Genomic DNA, 19,401 nt, shown 5'->3' on the forward strand with positions numbered 1-19,401 from the left:
CACTCTATGCTAATTTTTTTTGCACTAATGTCTTTGTTTTTTTTTCATAAATAACACTGCAAATTATTTTCATGTACTAGGAAAGGCCTGGCCAACCTGTGGCTCTCCAGCTGTTGTTAAACTACACATCCCAGCATGTCTTGCCACAGTTTTTAACATTCCCTAATAGCAAATCTGTGGCAGGTCACTGAATTTTATCATTTTTAATTAATTTGAAAACTGGAGCCAATTCAGCTATAGCGAAGAACTAATGCGAAAATAGGACCTGCAAGTACTCTTAAATCCTTGGCAAGAAAAAAAAAATATTTTTTGGTTCCCCAGTGTTATATACTACAGAGAGGACAGGTGCAGGCCAGGATACAGTCTATTTGGATGGGAGTGACTGTGTTTATGTGCTGCTGAACACATGCGCTTGCATGTATCCATTTGAATTAAATATATATGATCTATAACTACCGTGTTTCCCCGAAAATAAGACCTACCCCGAAAATAAGCCCTACCCTTACTTTTGAAAAACGGTCCAAAATAAGCCCTACCCCGAAAATAAGCCCTAACAAAAAAAAAATAATGGTAAGTAAAGAATTGTAAAGCAGGACTGAGGACATGATGGGGATAAAAGCAGGACTGAGGGCATGATGGGGATAAAAGCAGGACTGAGGGGCATGATGGGGATAAAAGCAGGACTGAGGGCATGATGGGGATAAAAGCAGGACTGAGGGCATGATGGGGATAAAAGCAGGACTGAGGGCATGATGGGGATAAAAGCAGGACTGAGGGCCTGATGGGGATAAAAGCAGGACTGAGGACATGATGGGGATAAAAGCAGGACTGAGGGCATGATGGGGATAAAAGCAGGACTGAGGACATGATGGGGATAAAAGCAGGACTGAGGGCATGATGGGGATAAAAGCAGGACTGAGGGCATGATGGGGATAAAAGCAGGACTGAGGGCATGATGGGGATAAAAGCAGGACTGAGGGCATGATGGGGATAAAAGCAGGACTGAGGGCATGATGGGGATAAAAGCAGGACTGAGGGCATGATGGGGATAAAAGCAGGACTGAGGGCATGATGGGGATAAAAGCAGGTCTGAGGGCATGATGGGGATAAAAGCAGGACTGAGGGCATGATGGGGATAAAAGCAGGTCTGAGGGCATGATGCTGTCAATGTTAATCAAAATAAGCCCTACCCCGAAAATAAGCCCTATGGAATTTTTTTGACAAAAAAAAATAAGATAGTGTCTTATTATCAGGGAAACGCAGTAGCACAATACTACTACCATTCCTTCAATTAGATACTCAGATTAAAACTGCCATATTGACACATACTGACACTAAACGATACAATTAAACAACCGAATATAATTTGTATCGATTATAAAAGTGTCATTTTCTCATGAGCCAGTATCTAAAAAACACCATCTTTTGTGAGCTTAGCAAGTAATTAAGACTGAGGAGCTTTTCTCAGTTGATGGAGAATTCTACCCACACACTCTAAGGGCCGTATTCAATTAGAAGCGAAAAGTCCGGCAACTGACTTTTCGCCCTCATTGCTGGTTTTGGGTGCAAAAAAGTATTGCACTCATCCCTGCTTATCCCCGTATTCAATTCCAAATTAGTGGATTGAATCGGCGAAACGTTCTGTCAGTTTTGGGGAAATCAGCCTGACACCCCCCAAAAGATGCACTGACATGGGGGATCACTATGGGTACCCCCGGATAGCCCTGCTAAAGGTATTTGGGGTTTTTAAATAGGCGCTATTTAGCGTCTTTCAGCAAGTGGTGAAGAATAGCATTTTGCTACTTTTTGGGGGGGAGATAAGTATTCCCAGCAAATTTGGGGTACATGAAAATGGGTGCAAGCATATTTTAAAGTTGCTAAAGTCAAGCATCAAAAAGCGCCAAAAACGCACCTTCAGCAAGCACCTGCAATAAAAAAAAAACCTACCCCAGACCCCCCCAAAGGCTATTTCGCTAGTTTTTTATTTTGGTGTTATTCGCGATTTTTGACGCAGTTAGCGTCAAGGAGGGTGTAAAAAGGGGGGTTGCCGCAATCTTGCACCCCAAAACCTCAATTCTGCACTTTTTTCCTCCCCGGGTATCCATTGGTGAAACATTTCCGCTGGTTACAAGGTGCAAACCTTTCGCACCGGACAAATTGAATACGGGGATAAATGGAATCTGCGAAAATGATGTCATCGGCGAAAAAGTATAGAGAACACAGACTTTTCGTTTCTAATTGAATACGGCCCTAAGTGTACTTAAATAATTATTACTTAATCTATACATTTATAGGAAGCATTAATTCTTTATTTACATATTTATAGGAAGCATTCATTCTACAATAGCCCTGTAATATTATATTTAATCTATATTGATCCCATTAGGATTGTTAATCCGCAGATATAACATATGAAAGTTTACATAATTTCTTGGAAATATATCTCTACACTAATACTTGGGGACTACCTATATCCACATTATAACAGGGGTACTTTACCAGATATCACAGAACTGTATCTATTTATTTATGTGTGACGATTGACATTTATATAAATATAGTAAAAGATAGATATATTGGACAGCAGTGCTCAGCAATTTTAATCACTTTATTTCATCCTTTATACACTTTCTTTCTGTTATTTACCTTATATTTCGCTCGCTTCTAATCTATTTGTTTTTTAAAAAAGTACTATATGTATGTGAAACCTTATTATCCCATTTGTTGTTACCAGTATTATGTTTTAAAGTATACCTAATAAAGAAAGATTTTATGCGTCATAAACTGTTTGGAGACTGAGTGCACCAATATAACTGATTTCTTTTCTTATTTTCTCTTGTGAATATATGTATCAAATCAATAGGTAGCACCACCACCACCTTTTTGCTCATATCTGGAGTGTGAATTTCTCTTTTGATTTATCTTGGTAATAATCTCCTACCTGTTAATACTACAATATAATACTCTATATTCCTAGTGCGGGAATACTTTTCTTTTTCCTGTAGATTATCATCTCCCCCTAGTACAGTATAACCTTCCACCAGTTAGATGATGGGGATCGGTACCAACTAATGCAGGCTGGGGGAGAGATAAGTTCCATCGGAGGACCGGCACCAGTGAAGATCCCGACAGCAGCTAACCTAACCCCCCCCCCTCAACCCTCCCTTAGGGGTGCCTAACCCTAACCTCCCCCCCAAGTGCCTAACCCTAGCACCACTCTAAGTGCCTAAACCCCCCTTCCCCACACCCTAAACTTATATGTCCCGGGGGGTCCCTAGCCCTAACTTCCCCCCGTGGGGGCCTAACCCCTCCTTCCCCTAGCATGACCCTAACCCTCCTGGGGGTGGTGCCTAACCCTAAGTCCCCCTGGGAGCCCCTAACCTAACCCTCCCCCTCCCCGCAGCTGTCCACGCCCGGCTTACCCTCGATCGGGATGCCGGGCATCGGGCTCATGGCGTAGGTAAAATGACAGGCGTCAGGATTTTGCCTGTCATTAGACCCTTGCCGGGATTAGACAGTCGGGATGCAGACGGTCGGCATTTAGACCGTAGGCATCCCGACTGCATACCAGATCATCATCTCCCATGACCTCTGAGTACAGCAGATCCCCCTCCCCCTCAGACAGATCATCATCTCCCCTTAGCAAAAATTAGCTCCCTACAACCCTCTTCCACAGACATTTCATCTCTCCTTAGTACAGAATAACCCCCCAGCCCCCCCTCTCAGATCATCATTATGCTCATTATCCCCTCTCCTCAGCCACTTTTTCTAAACTCATAAAAAGAGGTCAATTAGAACTTCAAAACAAACAACTGGGTACAGCAGGTAGACTATATTCTAGGTGCAGTTGCAGGCCCTGGTACAAAAATATGCCCCACCCCAAGATTACAATATGTCACAAAGCAGTGGATGACAGGGAGACAAAGAGGGTGAAAGCCCGAAGGTAACAGGAAGGGGCAGTGGGTGACATGGAGAAGGTGACAAGAAGGGGCAGAGGGCGATGGGGAGAGGGTGACAAGCAGAGGGAGATAGGGAGAAGCAGTGTGTGACACGAAGAAGCAGTGGGTGACAGAGAGAGATAGAGAGTGACAGAGAGTGGATGAAAAGAAGAAGGTGATGGTGAGTAAATGACGGGGAGAGGCAGAGGGTCATAGGCAGTGGGTGACGAAGAGGCAGAGGGTGAAAGTGGAAGTAAGGCAGAGGCCAATGGGCAGTGGGTGGCAGCTTGGTATACGGTTAGTTTAGAAAGTTTGGGTGCACTTTTATTCAGAATATAACTGTTTAAATAAATAAAAATGAATTTTTGAAAGAGCAAAACATTTTCTAATTCATAGATTGGGCTAGTGCATAGAAAATTAACACATAAAAAGATAAAAATTAGCAACAACTATTAAAGTATTACTAGCACTCATAGTACCTATTGGTTAGATACAATAAGTTACCATAGCATTATTATTATAGAACCAACAAATGCATCCCTATATATATATATATATATATATATATATACAACTCTGTCTGTATACAGCCTCTGCCGCTTGATGTGATCCTTCCTCCTCCTCTCTCTCGCCCTCTCCAGCCTGAGGGCACACTCCTCACTACCGCTGGGCATACATAAACACTATATATCCATAGCACACAGGGGCAAACGCAGGATTTGTAAGTTTCTAGTATGTATATATATATATATGTAAGGTTAATCCAATGAGCTGCACTCATAGCATCCAGTTCACCATGTGGGGTGCTCTATTTAGAGACAGCAAAGTCCAAAGCATAAGGAAGAGAGAATAGGCACTCACCATTCAGTAGAAGGAATCTTTAATAACTTTTGTACTAATGTACATCTCTTGACTTTATGAGTTTAAGATTGACAAAGTCCCACAAATTGTATCATTTGCTTTCTTGACAATATTCAAGCATAATACATGAGATGGACTTGGTATCTAACTTACATCTACTTTCTTTAGGGATGTGGTCAAATGCTTTACACCCAAAGACACAGAGATGATTGACACTTGGCTTTTTACTGGACCTAGCCTTCAATTGTGTTTTACTTTAACTTCCACTGTAGGTGCTCGATTCCTGAGGTATACTACAGTTAGGACTGCTTCTGTCCAGAATCTTTAATCCAGACCTGCATTACTTAACATAGTCCGTGCTTTCTCAACTTGTTTTATTTACTATCCCTATCATGCCTTTCTGCTCAGGTGTGTAGGTAATTGTTAATTGGTGCTGGATGCCATTCCTCTTCAGAAAGATAGTTAGATCTTTATTTTTATATTTTCCACCATCAGAACTCAACACTTATTTTCAGGTTTACACTAGTTTCTTGTACTCTGTAATTTTGCTAGTTTTTGCTTTCAGGAATACCTGTATATACATGCGTCATCCTTGTAGCATCATCTATGAGTGTCATGAATTATCAGTACCCACTCATTGATTCCACCTCCATCAGTTCACACACATCCGTGAGAACAAATTCCAATGGCACTTTTTGCTCTAGATGCTGCCTTTGGAAAGGGGAATCATGTGTGCAGCACAGCCAATCACATGATAATGCATGTGACCAGCGGGAGCACGCAATTGTGCATACACACAACGTTATACACGATTTGTCGTGCCGATTTGTCAAATTGTGCCGATATCATCCTGGTGTTCATGCACCCTAAGATGTAAAGTTGTTGGCATTGTGTAATTATAGTACCTCTTCTATTGTACGCAACACACTATCCCTTTGAGAATTCAACTTTGTATCTTCTTCAGTCAGGAGTGCCAAGAGGGAGGGTGGCAGGTACTAATTACCCAAATCTGAACTTGTTGAAAGGGCCCAGGGTCTGCCATCACCCCGCCTCCACTTACTTGTCAGCAGCTAAGACAGCCTCTCTTCCCAGTCCAACACATGCAGCTGTGTGCTAAGCTGCTGTGGGTCAAGGGAGGCTGCTGACACTGAGCTCAGTAGCTGTCTTCTCTGCCCACACCAAATGTATGGGGGGAGGGGGGAGCAATTGCACTGATCATGCCCCCCCATGGATCTGTCACTGGCTGAGGGGAGCACAGTGCTCCCTATGTGCACCAAACTTAATGTTTTAGAATTTTGTGGGAGGGGGCATGGCCATGCCTGCACAATTAGTCCACACCCCCTACAGTACTTGGGCCTGACACCACTTTCTCCAGCCCTGTCTCCAGTACACTAATGGCAATCAGATTGCTTCTGAAATTGGGCACAAATAGTACATCTTCTATGTCTAGGACAACTGTTTCTTGATCCTCAAGCGCACCTTATCTACTATTCTGTTGATGTTTACAAGATCACACAACTTTACTGATTTGAACCAACTATCATTACAAATGTCTAATGGCTTCTGAGTCCATGTACCAGCAATCTTTGTGATGACTGTCAGCTACATTTAATGCTGACTCATTCTTTCTATTATGCTTGCTTCATGAAGTACCACTTGGTTCACTTGCTCTACATTGTGAGGCCTTATGTCCTATCTTATGACACTTGAAACACTTGTACATGGGCTATTTTGGTTTTATTCTCTTTGATAGAAGGACAGAATTCTCAGCATTAGTCCCAATAGGAATGCACTCTTGAAACTGCAGTAGCTTGACCCACACAAGCTTCATTGATAGTTTTGCAGAGCATGAATTCAAAGCCACTACTAGAAAATCTTACTCTGACGTAAAGTTTTGCAGCATTACCATTGCAACCTCCTTGTACTGATGTCAATTGCTGAGATTTAGATCAATTGCTGAGATATAGACAGTATTCTATTCATATTCTTGCATGCACTTAGTGTCAGTGTCATAGAGAGTGCACCTAAGGTTGATTATTCTCATTAAGTCTTTGGCTTCATAAGATGTCTGCAATGCTACCCATATTTCATGGGCCATCACCTTCCCGTGAATAATGGAATATAGAAGCTGCTGTACAGCTAAGCCTATGGTCCCCATGGCTCTATCCACATCATCTGTGTTAGGATTAGCACCAGAATCACTAGTGACTTTCCCTGTCTTTTGCCACTTTTGCTGTATCTGCATGCCAACTTTTAGCTACTCCTCTCTGTGAGAAACTTAGAGAAGAGAGACAACTGACCAATTTGACGGCGGAGGAGGACTGTCATTTTAGTACTGCCCCTCCATATGGACTTGTAATTCCCCGTATTATCTCTCCATCCTGCCCACTGTTGGAAATTATGTGTGTGCAAGTGTTGCTATTGCAGAGTGATGTAGACACACACCAGTGGATGATTTAAAATATGACCAGTGGCTTTGGTTTATTGAATAATATACTGGTAATGAAGCAAAGCAGGGTCCTATAGAGCTTACCAGTCAGTGAGTGTATGCTGCTAACAGCTAGTAAATACTGGAGCAGCTTTATATGCAGGTATTGACCAGGTCTCTCAAAAGAACTAAGTAGGAGACTTCTGTCAGTAAAAACAAGATGGACCCCTGCACATGTTCAGTAGTGATTACGGCAGCCATCTTTGGAAAAGGCATGAAGCCTCACTGGTGTCACGGTCTGCTAATTTTGTAGATCTAGATCAGGACCCCTGGGTCTGGCCGACATGTTTGTGAAAGGAAATAGTTTGGTCCAGCTCTGGCTCATGAGCAAACGGGAGGCTAGACACTAATAAGTTACTAAAATACATATGTCTCAACCAATAAAATTAATTGTTTTGTTTATAAAAAGTGTCTAAATATACATCGGTATATAAACTTCACTCATATAGCATTGAATACTATACTAATAAGGCAATTAGATACATACACAGTCACAGCTAAAACGTAGCAATGTGCCAAAACTGATAAAACTTGGCACTGTCCAGTTGTTGTACTAACAGTTGGCCGATTAAAATGAACTTGTAAATGGAGGAAAAATGTTGATAAAGTTCCAGTGATAGGTATCCATATCAAATATTTAAAAAAACCACAATGAGTTGTAAACGAGTCTCATTTGCCAGGAGACCAGCACACTGACTGTAGTAAATCCCTCTTTCCTTGTCATACTGTAGCCCGGTTTAGACACTATTGCAAGTCTAGAACCACAGACTAGTGATGTGCAAGGATGTTAAACTGGAACCGGGTTGATTACCGAGGTAACTGGGCACTCCCTCGCCTAGTGACCACGGAGGCCTACTAGACCAGGAACATGTTCCAACCACAAGGGTGACCCCGGAATGGTATGATGATATAGACCAAGGATGTATACAGTTCACAGGTAGAGTATACTTGCAGGCTGCAGTGCGATGTTAAGGCTGACTTGTATGCAGTATGAGAATTGAAGGCCTGGCAGGTAACAGAGCACTGTGGTAGATGTTTCCCAGATGGTGAGTAGCGTGGATGATGTAACGCTGGCGGAACTGCAGAAACAGGGGCAGGTGAGTAATGGATCTGTGCACCGCTTGAAAGCTGCAGCACTGACAGGATAAGAATACAGCGGTAGATGGAACTCGGCAGATCAGTGTGAACGCTATGAAGCTGACAGGGAAGTGATATTCAGTAAAGGATGGTAACTTGCTGGAAACAATGAAGCAATGAAGAAGTCACGGAGGACACAATACAGGATACAGAGAACTCCTGAAGCCTTGAACTATCCAGGTATGAACTCATTGTTCAGACCATGGGCTGCACACAGGAACTGGCTTAAGTAGGGAGTGGTCTCTAGCATTGGCTTAGCAGACCAGGTGAGTGGATCGGTGCAGCAATTAAGCACAGAGAGACGTCCCTGTGATGTTTTGAAACAGCCATGAATGAAAGTCTGCACCTGTCAGCAATGCTAAGACAGAGATTCGTGACAGTACCCCCCACCCCCCATTCTTCACTAGTGGCCACTGGACACTTAAGACGAGGCTTAGCATAGTGCAAAAGAAAAAAATTCTTGAAAAACTCTGAAACGTGAACATCAGAAGCTATAATCCATCCATGACAGTACATCATCCTTACAGTTCTGATGACGATAGACTGGATTCTTCAATGCTTTCCTCTTCAGAAAAAGACTCCCAACTTTCATCTATAGAGGAAGCATCTTCATATAAAGGAGTAGAGTGGAAATCAGGTGTGAGAAGTTCCTTTTTCTCCACTGGAACAAAACTAGATTTTGGTTGATATTCACTTTGTGAGTCTTTAACTGTGAGTATTGAAAGCTCATACTGAGTGAAAATATCATTAGGAGACATAAAACCTTCAAAGAACAGTTTATTGTCTGACCTTTTCTTTGAGGAGCAGCAGGGGCGTATCTACCCATTGGCCAGGATGGCACTCGCCAGGGGTGGTGGCCAAAGGGGGGCACCACCTGGTGGTGTCACCTGCAGCTATGGGGTAGATACGACCCTGTAGCTGCCCGCCTGCACCGGCCAGGGGGAGGCTCGTCTGGGGCACTGAGGGTGCCAGGCCAGGCCCACGATGCTGCGGCTGCCTCCAAGGGGGACAGAGCAGAGACGGAGGTGTTTTCAGGCAAGGGAGCCTGTGTGGGTATGCTGCAGGACCCGGAGATCGGATGCCTGGAAAGGGAGTGTTGGGAGGAGGGCAGCGTCATGGCTCTGACCCGGGACTCTGATAGCTTGAGCCTCGTTGTTTGCAGGGGCTGGAGCTCCTCCATTGCAGGGCTGCGTCCTCCTATTCCTCGTCCTCTGTGGAGGAGCTGAGCGCAGAGCAGCCGACTAATAAAGTTTTTCTTTACACAAGGCGCGCGTGACGTCATGACGTCACGCACGCCGCATTGCTGTACTCATTGAGGAGCCTGCCGCAGCCACACCACAGCCGGAAGATACGGTAAGTATCTGTGTGGGCTGCGGGGGCTGGATATGGGGGGAGGAGTAGAAGGGGGATGCCTGGGGACACTGAAAAGAGAGTTGGCTGGGGAGAGAGAAGGGGGAAAGGCTGTGAAGAATGAAGGGGGATGCCTGGGGACACTGAAAAGAGATGGCTGGGGAGAGAGAAGGGGAAAGGCTGTGGAGAATGAAGGGGGATGCCTGGGGACACAGAATGGGTTGGCAGGGGACACAGAAAAGAAAATTCTGGGGACACAGAAAGTGGAAGGCTAATGGCTGGGGACACTGAAGGGGGATGGCTGAGGAGAGAGAAGGGGGAAAGGCTGTGGAGAATGAAGGGGGATGGCTGGGGAGACAGAATATAATTATTCAGAAAATTTGGAGGGAGGGGTGCGCTAGTCCATTATTTTGCCAGGGGCACACAGACCCCTAGATACACCCCTGAGGAGCAGCATCAGAAATGGATATAGTGTCCAAAAGGTCAGGGTATCCCACCGGACCCTCAGACGAACACATGGAAGTATAGCCAATTCTTGATTCCATAGGTTGTGTCCTTGACAGTGATTTCGGAATAGCCTTCCCTTGGTTAGCTCGAAAGTTACTGATATAGTGGTCCAGTAAATATTGATATGAAAGTTCAGAGGATTTGACATCTGATGAACACTTGGGAGGCAAATTGAAAGATTTGGATAGTTGCGACTGGTCAGAATTCAAAGCAAACTTGGATATTTATTTTCTAAGAGTGTTAGGCCACTCCAATGCCTTACCCCGGAAGGCTAGGATAAGAAACTTCACATCATGAATTGAATTGGCAGAAAGTTTTGAATTGATCCAGATTCCCATCAAAATAATTGGAAAATGGGGTATTAACTGAATTAGACTGGTTAGAAGACTTTACTGAGTGAATAATCCCATGTGGCCCTCCTGGGGTTGGAGATGCTGATGCACTTCTTAGAGCTAGAAGCAGGTTTGAAGCAGCTGGAAGCAGAGGTACTCGATCTGAATTGGAACCGGAGATGGTAAGGGCTGAAAAGGCATCACTCAAATGGAAAATTGAATTCATAATATGACCGGAGTCCGATGGAGAGTAATTTACTATAGAATACTTGGAGTCCCTGACTGGTACTGGTAAGAGATTAGAAGCCCTTTCCTGGTGTAAGGGACTGGAGACCCCTCTTGGATTTTGTCACAGGAGACTCCTCCTGGGGTTTTGCAACAGGAGACTCCTCTTGGGGTTTTCCTCCTGTGGTTTGATCACTGGAGACCCCTCCTGGGGTTTGGACACTGGAGACCCCTCCTGGGGTTTGGACAGTGGAGACCCCTTCTGATGTCGACAATTCAAAAGACTCAATCTGAATTGAATCTGGACCAAACTTTTGTTGTACAGTTTACAGGAAGTCTGACAGTCTGTGAAGAACAGGATCTTCAGCCTCAATAAAGGGTATTAACCCATTCTAGAGCTCTTCACCTGAAATGCTGCCAGAAATACTTCACTATATTAGTTAGAGTAATAGAGACAAAAGTTACAGTCTCAACATACATGAGGTATTGATGTGACAAGGCACGAATTTGGGCATAGTCACCATCAAAATATATAGGTTGAATGTCTGTTGGATGTTCAGGGAATTGTACTGGTAATAAATCCTTATGCACTTCAGGCTCTAAAGAAACAGGGTTAACTGAGGCACTAAGGGGCCTATTCATCATCACTTAATTTTTGCAAAAACAGGTGAAAAAGAACATTTTCACCTGCAATTCTAAAAATTAAGTGTTCGGGCAATTCATCAAGAAGGTAAAGCAGGAGATATCACAGATATCTCCTACTTACCTTCCTTTTGCGGAATAGCCCGCTGTCCCCATACACTGGTATGAGGACAGAATTCATCAAGCTCTGAAAATACTATATTGTTGGAGCTTGAGCGCGATTGCATTCGACATCTTCAGATGGCGGATACTCCCGCAGTGGTGTCACAGGAGGTAAGGGGGTGCGGGCCTCAACCCGGTGTCACCCGCCTAGGTTTGACATCAAAGTGCAGACTCCCCCTCAGTGACAGGAGCCGGGTGCACTGGTCCCCAGGGACCCCGATAATTAACATCACAAATAGACCCCCTAGGAGTCATAGGAATTTTTTTCACGTCCCTGTGATGTTTTGAAACAGCAATGAATGAAAGCCTGCAACTGTTAGCAATGCTAAGACCCAGATTTGTGACAACTGGAGAGCAGGAAAACTGGAATCTGTGCATTACCGCACTCCTTTTTCAACACCTACTTCACTAGAATGTGGGCAGGATGTGGCACCCACTCTTCAGGGGGATGGGGCTGAAATGGTCCAAAGGCCTTTACTGAGAAGCAGAGGAGGTGTCACCAGTGCTGTGTGGGTGTGGCCAATGTTATGTGGACGTGTACACTCCATACATTATCAGCCTGTCTCCCTAAAAAATAGGAAAATTACATAACTATGTGATACAACTAAAAATACAATTTTAATATTTATTATTTATGACAGTGTGGCCAGATAGGCAGTGGGTCATCATCATGCTACCATGGGCCTATTTTTATGCAGAGGCCTGGAGCTGTAGCTCCATCCGCCCTATTGCTAATCTGGTCTTGACAATGTATTCACACAGGTGGGTAGTTAAATTGGAATGAGATTTGGCCAACAATGCTTGAGGCCGGGCAGCCATATCACTTCGGGTATTACTGAGTCCAGTTAGTTGTAAAATTACAGCACACACTGTTTGATAGTGGTCATCATCCAACCAGATCTGCCAACATAGCCGGTAATGATCTTATTAGTTTTGTGTCTATAAACCTTCTATTGTATAAGATGTGTCATGTGTGCAAATCACTTAACAACAAAATATAATAATAATGATATTATAATGATGATGATGACACAAAGTAAGAGGCTTTGGCCCACAGCCCAAGTCTTTAAATAAAGTCTAACACAGTCATTCGGTTTCTCTTTTGGGGCCTCTCAAATGGGACTTGGGGTATATGTATCAAGCCTTCTAAAGAATGGAGTAGTGGACTGGTGGAGTAGTTGCCCTTAGCAACCAATCAGCTTCTACCTATCATTTGATGAAACATGTATTTGATAAATGTTAGCTAGAAGCTGATTGGTTGGGCTACTTCTCCATTCTTTAGAAGGTTTAAAACTTTGGCTCCTTGATGAGAGAATGTCCCTCTAAAGCGATACAGACACATCCATAGATGATAGATGAGGAGAAAGGATGGGGCTGGTAAGGCGCACAGGAGAAATAACCTTCAACTCCTCAGCAATGACAGGACACAATGCCCCAGTGTCTGTACAGAACAATATAACAACACTTTCACTTGTAACTCACTGCCAGCTTCCCTTTATAAAGAGATGTTCCCAGCACTTTCACACAAAGATACACAAGTTCCAACTTTTCCGGACTTCGGTTTAATTTTATGACAGTCAGGATCAGGATATTTATTGGCCACGTTAATACCAATAAATTCCTAAATTGGAGTCCACATTGGCTTCTTGTTTTGGTGTTTGGTTCACATGATTTTCAAGCAGTTATATAACATCATTAGCATTCTGGAAAGAAGGAAACACTGTAAAAGTCTGAAAACTCTCCAGGACTTATTTATTAGCATTGCATTTAGTTGCAAAGTTTGAACCCCAGCAACCACTCAGCAATGAGCTTCCAGTTGTCTAGTACAAGTTAGATGATGATAGTGAGTCTGTGCGGTTGCTGTGTTTCAGTGAAAACTTTTTACCTAAATAAAATGGGCCAAGGTGGCCAAGGTGCAGAGCCGGCCCTAATCATAGGCAATAAAGCCAAATGGCTAAAGAATCTGGAATGTCCTACCTAGAGGCATCCCGATTCCCAAGCCTAGGGGCCAGCGGTCAGAAGTAGCTCAGAGCTCAGTTCTGATCGGGCAGTGGTCAAAGGAGCTTCTGCGCAGTGCCACAGTCACTCCTCCCATGAGCCTTTGTGAGCTCGAGTTTGTGAGTCACATCTCACAGATCCATCTCTATCCATCACTCAGCACCCACCAAGTGCAAGGACAGTCCAGAAGCTGGTAAAAACAAGCAGGGGAATCCGCGAGTGCCTGGCCTTGATTCAAGAGTCTAATAGTGGGAGATGTACTAAGCCTTGGAGAGTGAAAGTGGAGAGAGATAAAACCAATTAGCTCCTAACTGTCACTTTACGGGCTGTCAGGCTCATTTACCAAGTGGAGATATGGAGAATAGCACTTTTTGCGAATGAGAAAAGCCCTGGTGGCTATTTATCATTACTACAATGAAGTAGTAATGTTATTTTAGTAATGAATTTAGTTTGGCATGTTAAACATATATGGAACAGTATTTACTAATGAGCGGTATTTCAGTAATACCGTTCGTTGCGTTATTTCTGACATCAGTCCATAGCGCACCATTTAGCTATGAGCGGAGCTGTGGGTGGCACTCACTGAAGGCCGGGCAGAAGTGGTCACTCTGTCCCCCTCACATTGCTCCCAGTGCACACCATCCCCCAGTACACAACGACACTGCTCTACCAGCCATGGATATCTTTCTGCACATGCGCAAGCTGGGCCATACCCACGAAGCCCCTGATTCGTCAGCAGCGAAATTGTATAAAAAAAATGCTTTCCAAGACCTTAAATAACATTAACACTCGCCGGACACCTTGAGTTTAATAAATAGCTGGGAAAAAAAACATGATTAGCATTGAAAACGGAAGGGAAAGCGAGCGCTACTTAACGTATGATTTTAGTATCGTTGATAAGTGAGCCTCTGTGTATGAAAAATGACAGTTAGGAGCTGATTGCTTGTCACTCTCCACTTTATTACTTTCCAAGCTTAGTACATCTGTCCCTTTAAACAAGTAAATCAGCTCTCAGCTGGGAGAGTGGTGCTGGATGAATGAGGGGTGCTGGGTGCTTACTGTGCTGGGAAAGGGTTGCATAATTAATGAGGCAAGGAGTGCTGTGCTAGATGAGGGGTGCATATAGAGACCTGCGGTGCTATGCTGGATGAGGGGTGCTGTGCTGGGAAGGGGGTGCATAATGAGGCCAGGGTGCTGTGCTGGACGAGGGGTGCTGTGCTGGGAAGGGGGTGCATAATGAGGCCAGGGTGCTGTACTGGACGAGGGGTGCTGTGCTGGGAAGGGGGTGCATAATGAGGCCAGGGTGCTGTGCTGGATGATGGGTGCTTACTGTGCTGGGAAAGGGTTGCATAATGAGGCAAGGGTTGCTATGCTAGATGAGGGGTGCTGAGTTCGCTGGGAAAGGGGTGCATATAGAGACCTGGGGTGCTATGCTGGATGAGGGGTGCTGTGCTGGATGAGGGGTGCTGTGCTGAGAAAGGAGTGCATAATGAGGCAAGGGTGCTATGCTGGATGAGGGTGCTGAGTGCACTGGGAAAGGGGTGCATATAGAGACCTGGGGTGCTATGCTGGATGATGGGTGCTGTGCTGTGAAGGGGGTGTATAATGAGGCAAGGGGTGCTATGCTAGATGAGGGGTGCTGAGTGCACTGGGAAAGGGGTGCATATAGAGACCTGCGGTGCTGTGCTGGATAAGGGTTGCTGTGCTGGGAAGGGGGTGCATAATGAGGCAAGGGGTGCTGTGCTGGGAAGGGGGTGCATAATGAGGCCAGGGTGCTGTGCTGGATGAGGGGTGCTGTGCTGTGAAAGGGGTGCATAATGAGGGTAGGGGTGCTGTGCTGGACAATTGGTGGTAGATGAGGGGTGCTATTTTAGGAGAGGTGCAGGATGACATTTGTGGTGTGCCCGTATAAACATTAAGGTTGGCGGTGGGATTATCGGCTAAGGGGCACCAGCCAAAATCTTGCCTAGGATACCAAATTGGTTAGGGACGACTCTGGATATGGTAAAAAAAAGCAGAGCAGGGGCCTCGTGGGTGTAGACTGGCCCAACTCACCTCAGGACCCCAAAGTAGCCACATCAGCCTACAGTTGCAGTAGTTATGTTACTGGCGTCTTGATATAACAGTGATGCTCATAAATTAAGTTCTGTCAGCTGGAGAGATCAATACGCAATCAACCCATCAGAAGCACAGATTATGGTTATCATCACCAGTTTACAGGGGCAGAACTATGGGAGACAATGGAGGTGCCTGCTGCCGGGTGCCAGCACTGAAGGGGCACCTCCTTCATTGCCCACAATATATTCACCGCGCTTAAGGCCATTTTATATTAGTGTTTTTGTGCTTATGAGATAGATAGATAGATAGATAGATAGATAGATAGATAGATAGATAGATAGATAGATAGATAGATATGCATATATATAACTTGCCTCCGGGCGTCTGGGATGAACTTACGCCACTGCCAGTTTAGCTCCTGCATTAACATGTTGTATTTTAAGATAATACTGGTATAGTTAATATAAATTTAAGGGCACATTTATCAATATTTGTAATAATTTACATATCAACCAAAATTGCCATGCTTCACATCGGAAATTGCAACGCCAGAATTGATCAATCTTTCACAGCTGGAACAGTACCTCAGATAAACTGCTGTCCTAGCGATGAAAGCCTACTGAAGTTCTACCACATCAGTGTGGCATCAACTTCACTGTCTCTCCCTGTAATAGAATGGAGTAAAGACATCTCCTGGCCAGTGATAGGGGCAGCGAATGCACCAGCATGAATGCCAGGTGGGCCTGGGGGCGAGCAGCAGGTATGCATGGGGTTATTGTCAGTTGTCCCTGCTGCAGTTGATCTCTGCAAATGCATATAGGGGTACTAAGGACCTGATTCAGACCCGCTCGGTAGATGCGTTCGCTCGCTAGATGCTTATACAAATTCAGCAAGGCAGGCAATCGCACAGCAAGGCATTAGCACGCCCACTATGTCTTAGCGTGCGATCGCATTGTGTATGCAGACGCCCACCAGCATGTCTTAAGATGCCCACTTGCGCACGTCATCTCCAGGAAGTGTATACAACCATCGGTGACATAGAGTACCATCGGATGCGATCACAGCACTTGTGGTTGACCATACCCTTCCGCAAGCACTGCGAGCGCTTCAGTGTAGATTTCAGCCAAATGATGTGTGCTATGACGCTGCCTCTTAATTATGAACTCCTCTGAAACGGCAATGAGACGCTCAAGCACGCCTGCGTTCACATCTCCACTCCCCCGTTTTTAGCGGACAGGCTCTGTCACCATCCATAAACGGCTTCTCCTGTCACTCATTCAGCAGGACTATCTATGCACAGTGAGCGAACGCTTCCTGATCTCTTGCACTGGTTCGCGCACACGCACTGCGATGCGTGCACATGCGCATAATGCGAACAATCGGCTGGCTGCGTGCGAACGAATCTTAGCGAGCGGGTCTGAATCAGGTCCTAAGTTACTCTCCTCACACTTTTGATTCTGGCACATGTGCTCCAGAGTGCTGTTCACAGAGCATTCTGGGGTGTGATTTTAGGACTGATGTCAGCGGTCACAGGGCCTGATTCAGAGCCGGACGCTATTTGCGCTCGCTCGTTCAGAAAAAGGGGGTGGCTATTTAAATTAACCGTTCGCTCTTTGCGGTCTGTTCACGCCTCTATGTCTGAACGAGCGAACAAAACATGCAAATGTAATTTTGAAAAAAACGCCCCCTGGCCGCTCACATCATACGTCGTGTCCGGTATTTATTAGATTAATCGAGTACATCGGACTCGCTATTCTTGTGGTTGGTTTTTCCTACCACAATCATGCGAGCAGTTCTGACTATAAAACAACCAAGTGACGTGGTCGATGACGCTGCTTTATTAATTATGCACACCCTTAAAACGCCCGTTTTGACCTTTAGGCACGCCTGCGTTCTGATCTCCACTCCCAGTTTTCAAGCACCTTCCCCTGTTACCACCCACATACGCCTCCTCCTGTCACTTAAAATAGCAGGCATTCGCTATTTAGCGAGCACACGATTTTCGGCCGCACTGACTGGTTCGCGCATGCGTATTACAATCCGTACGCATGCGCAGATGTGCAAACATAGCTCGGAACGAACGAGCGGCCGCTTACGAGCGGCTCTGAATCAGGCCCACAGACCACAACAACACACTCCCGAGGAGGCCAAAACATGAGGAGGAAATCCGTTTTGCACATGTGCAGAACAGATTTCCTCTTTTACATGCGACTGTGCCAGGTAAGTGGTTAATAAATGAATCAATAAATTTATTACTGCAGTATAGTGTGAAGGTCCAGTTGTTTTTCGGTCGTATAGATGCTGTACAAAATCAGAGTCTCAAGTCTCTGCTCAAGAAGTGGTACACGAAAAGCTGCAGAGACACAGGAGAAAGATCTACAAAGATCCCTTTCCCCTGTACAGTTTCCACTACAATACTCATACCTCCCAACTGTCCCGCTTCCAGCGGGACAGTCCCGTTTTTCTGGGAGTGTCCCGCTGTCCCGCCCGCGGGCCGCAGTGTCCCGCGGTGGGGGGGAAGTTGGGGAAAGCACAAACCGCTGCCCTGCATAGCAGAGCAGCGGGTGTGCAGGAGGAGAACAGATGCCGTGCGCATGCGCACAGCATCTGTTCTCTTGTGTACGGGCTGCCTGGGGGCTGCCCAGCATCTCGGAGAGTGCTGGGCATGCCCCCAAAATGACGAAAACGGCCCCATTTTCAATTGGCTCCGCCCCCTTTTCGGAAACCGCCTTCGCCGCGCGCTCTCTCCCTGCTTATATCATTCAAATGTTGCGTGGTATGCAATACCTGCTAATGCCATCTGAAGATGGTGTTTTCTTTAATCTCCAAAAACCCTCTCCGATAAAATTATAGTTAGAGTAGTCTATACTGTGGGCTAACTGTTGGGAATGTGTGTGCAGACTTGATGTTAAGCAGAATATTAAACGAGCGATTAATTCTGTAGGCAATTGACAGCCTAGAAACTTAACCAGGCTCTATGGTTTATTGTTGGAAATAGTTTGTACAACCGTACTCACTGTTGTAATACTGGTGACTCTCCTGTGTAAAGAAGCAGTGCAGGGTCTCGAATACTGGATACAGCTGGGTATTTACACAGCTCCCCAGAGCTAAAAGGAGGACTTCTGTTATTCACCATGTCACCCATACACAGTGCAAAGATGGCTCCACGCATGCGCAGATACACTACCAGCAGCCTTCTTGGTTAGGGGACGAAGTTTCCCTAGAGGAGCCATTTTGTTGGAGACTGTGCAGTAGCGCATCCACTAATAACACTAACACCATGTGAGGATTTTGTTGGCTTCCAGGGTCAAGATCCAGAATGCTTAGCATTACGGAGTTTGGTAAATCTCACAAATAGCAGCCCCCATAGAAACCTTAGGGTAATGCTTGTGCAATTGAAAAAGGGAGACCACAGAAGATATCTCTGATCCACTAGATACATCCAGGGGATAACTGAAATTTGGACCTGATCAAATATGGATGCAAACCTGACATTTTTGCAGTTGGCTGATGTTTTAATTACTGCACACGGCGCCTGCATCCTGATGGATTACCGTTGATGCTCGCAGAGATAATTTACACATAGAGTGATTGACAGGTAGGCACCATTTGTGGAAGGTAAAGGAAGGTGTTTAGAGAAACACGAGCAAATCATGACCATTTTGTAGGTGTGTCAGCCAGAAACTGCATCTTTGTATGCAGA

Source organism: Taudactylus pleione, unplaced genomic scaffold, assembly GCF_031769625.1.
Source record: "Taudactylus pleione unplaced genomic scaffold, aTauple2 ptg000089l, whole genome shotgun sequence".
Classification (NCBI taxonomy): domain Eukaryota; kingdom Metazoa; phylum Chordata; class Amphibia; order Anura; family Myobatrachidae; genus Taudactylus; species Taudactylus pleione.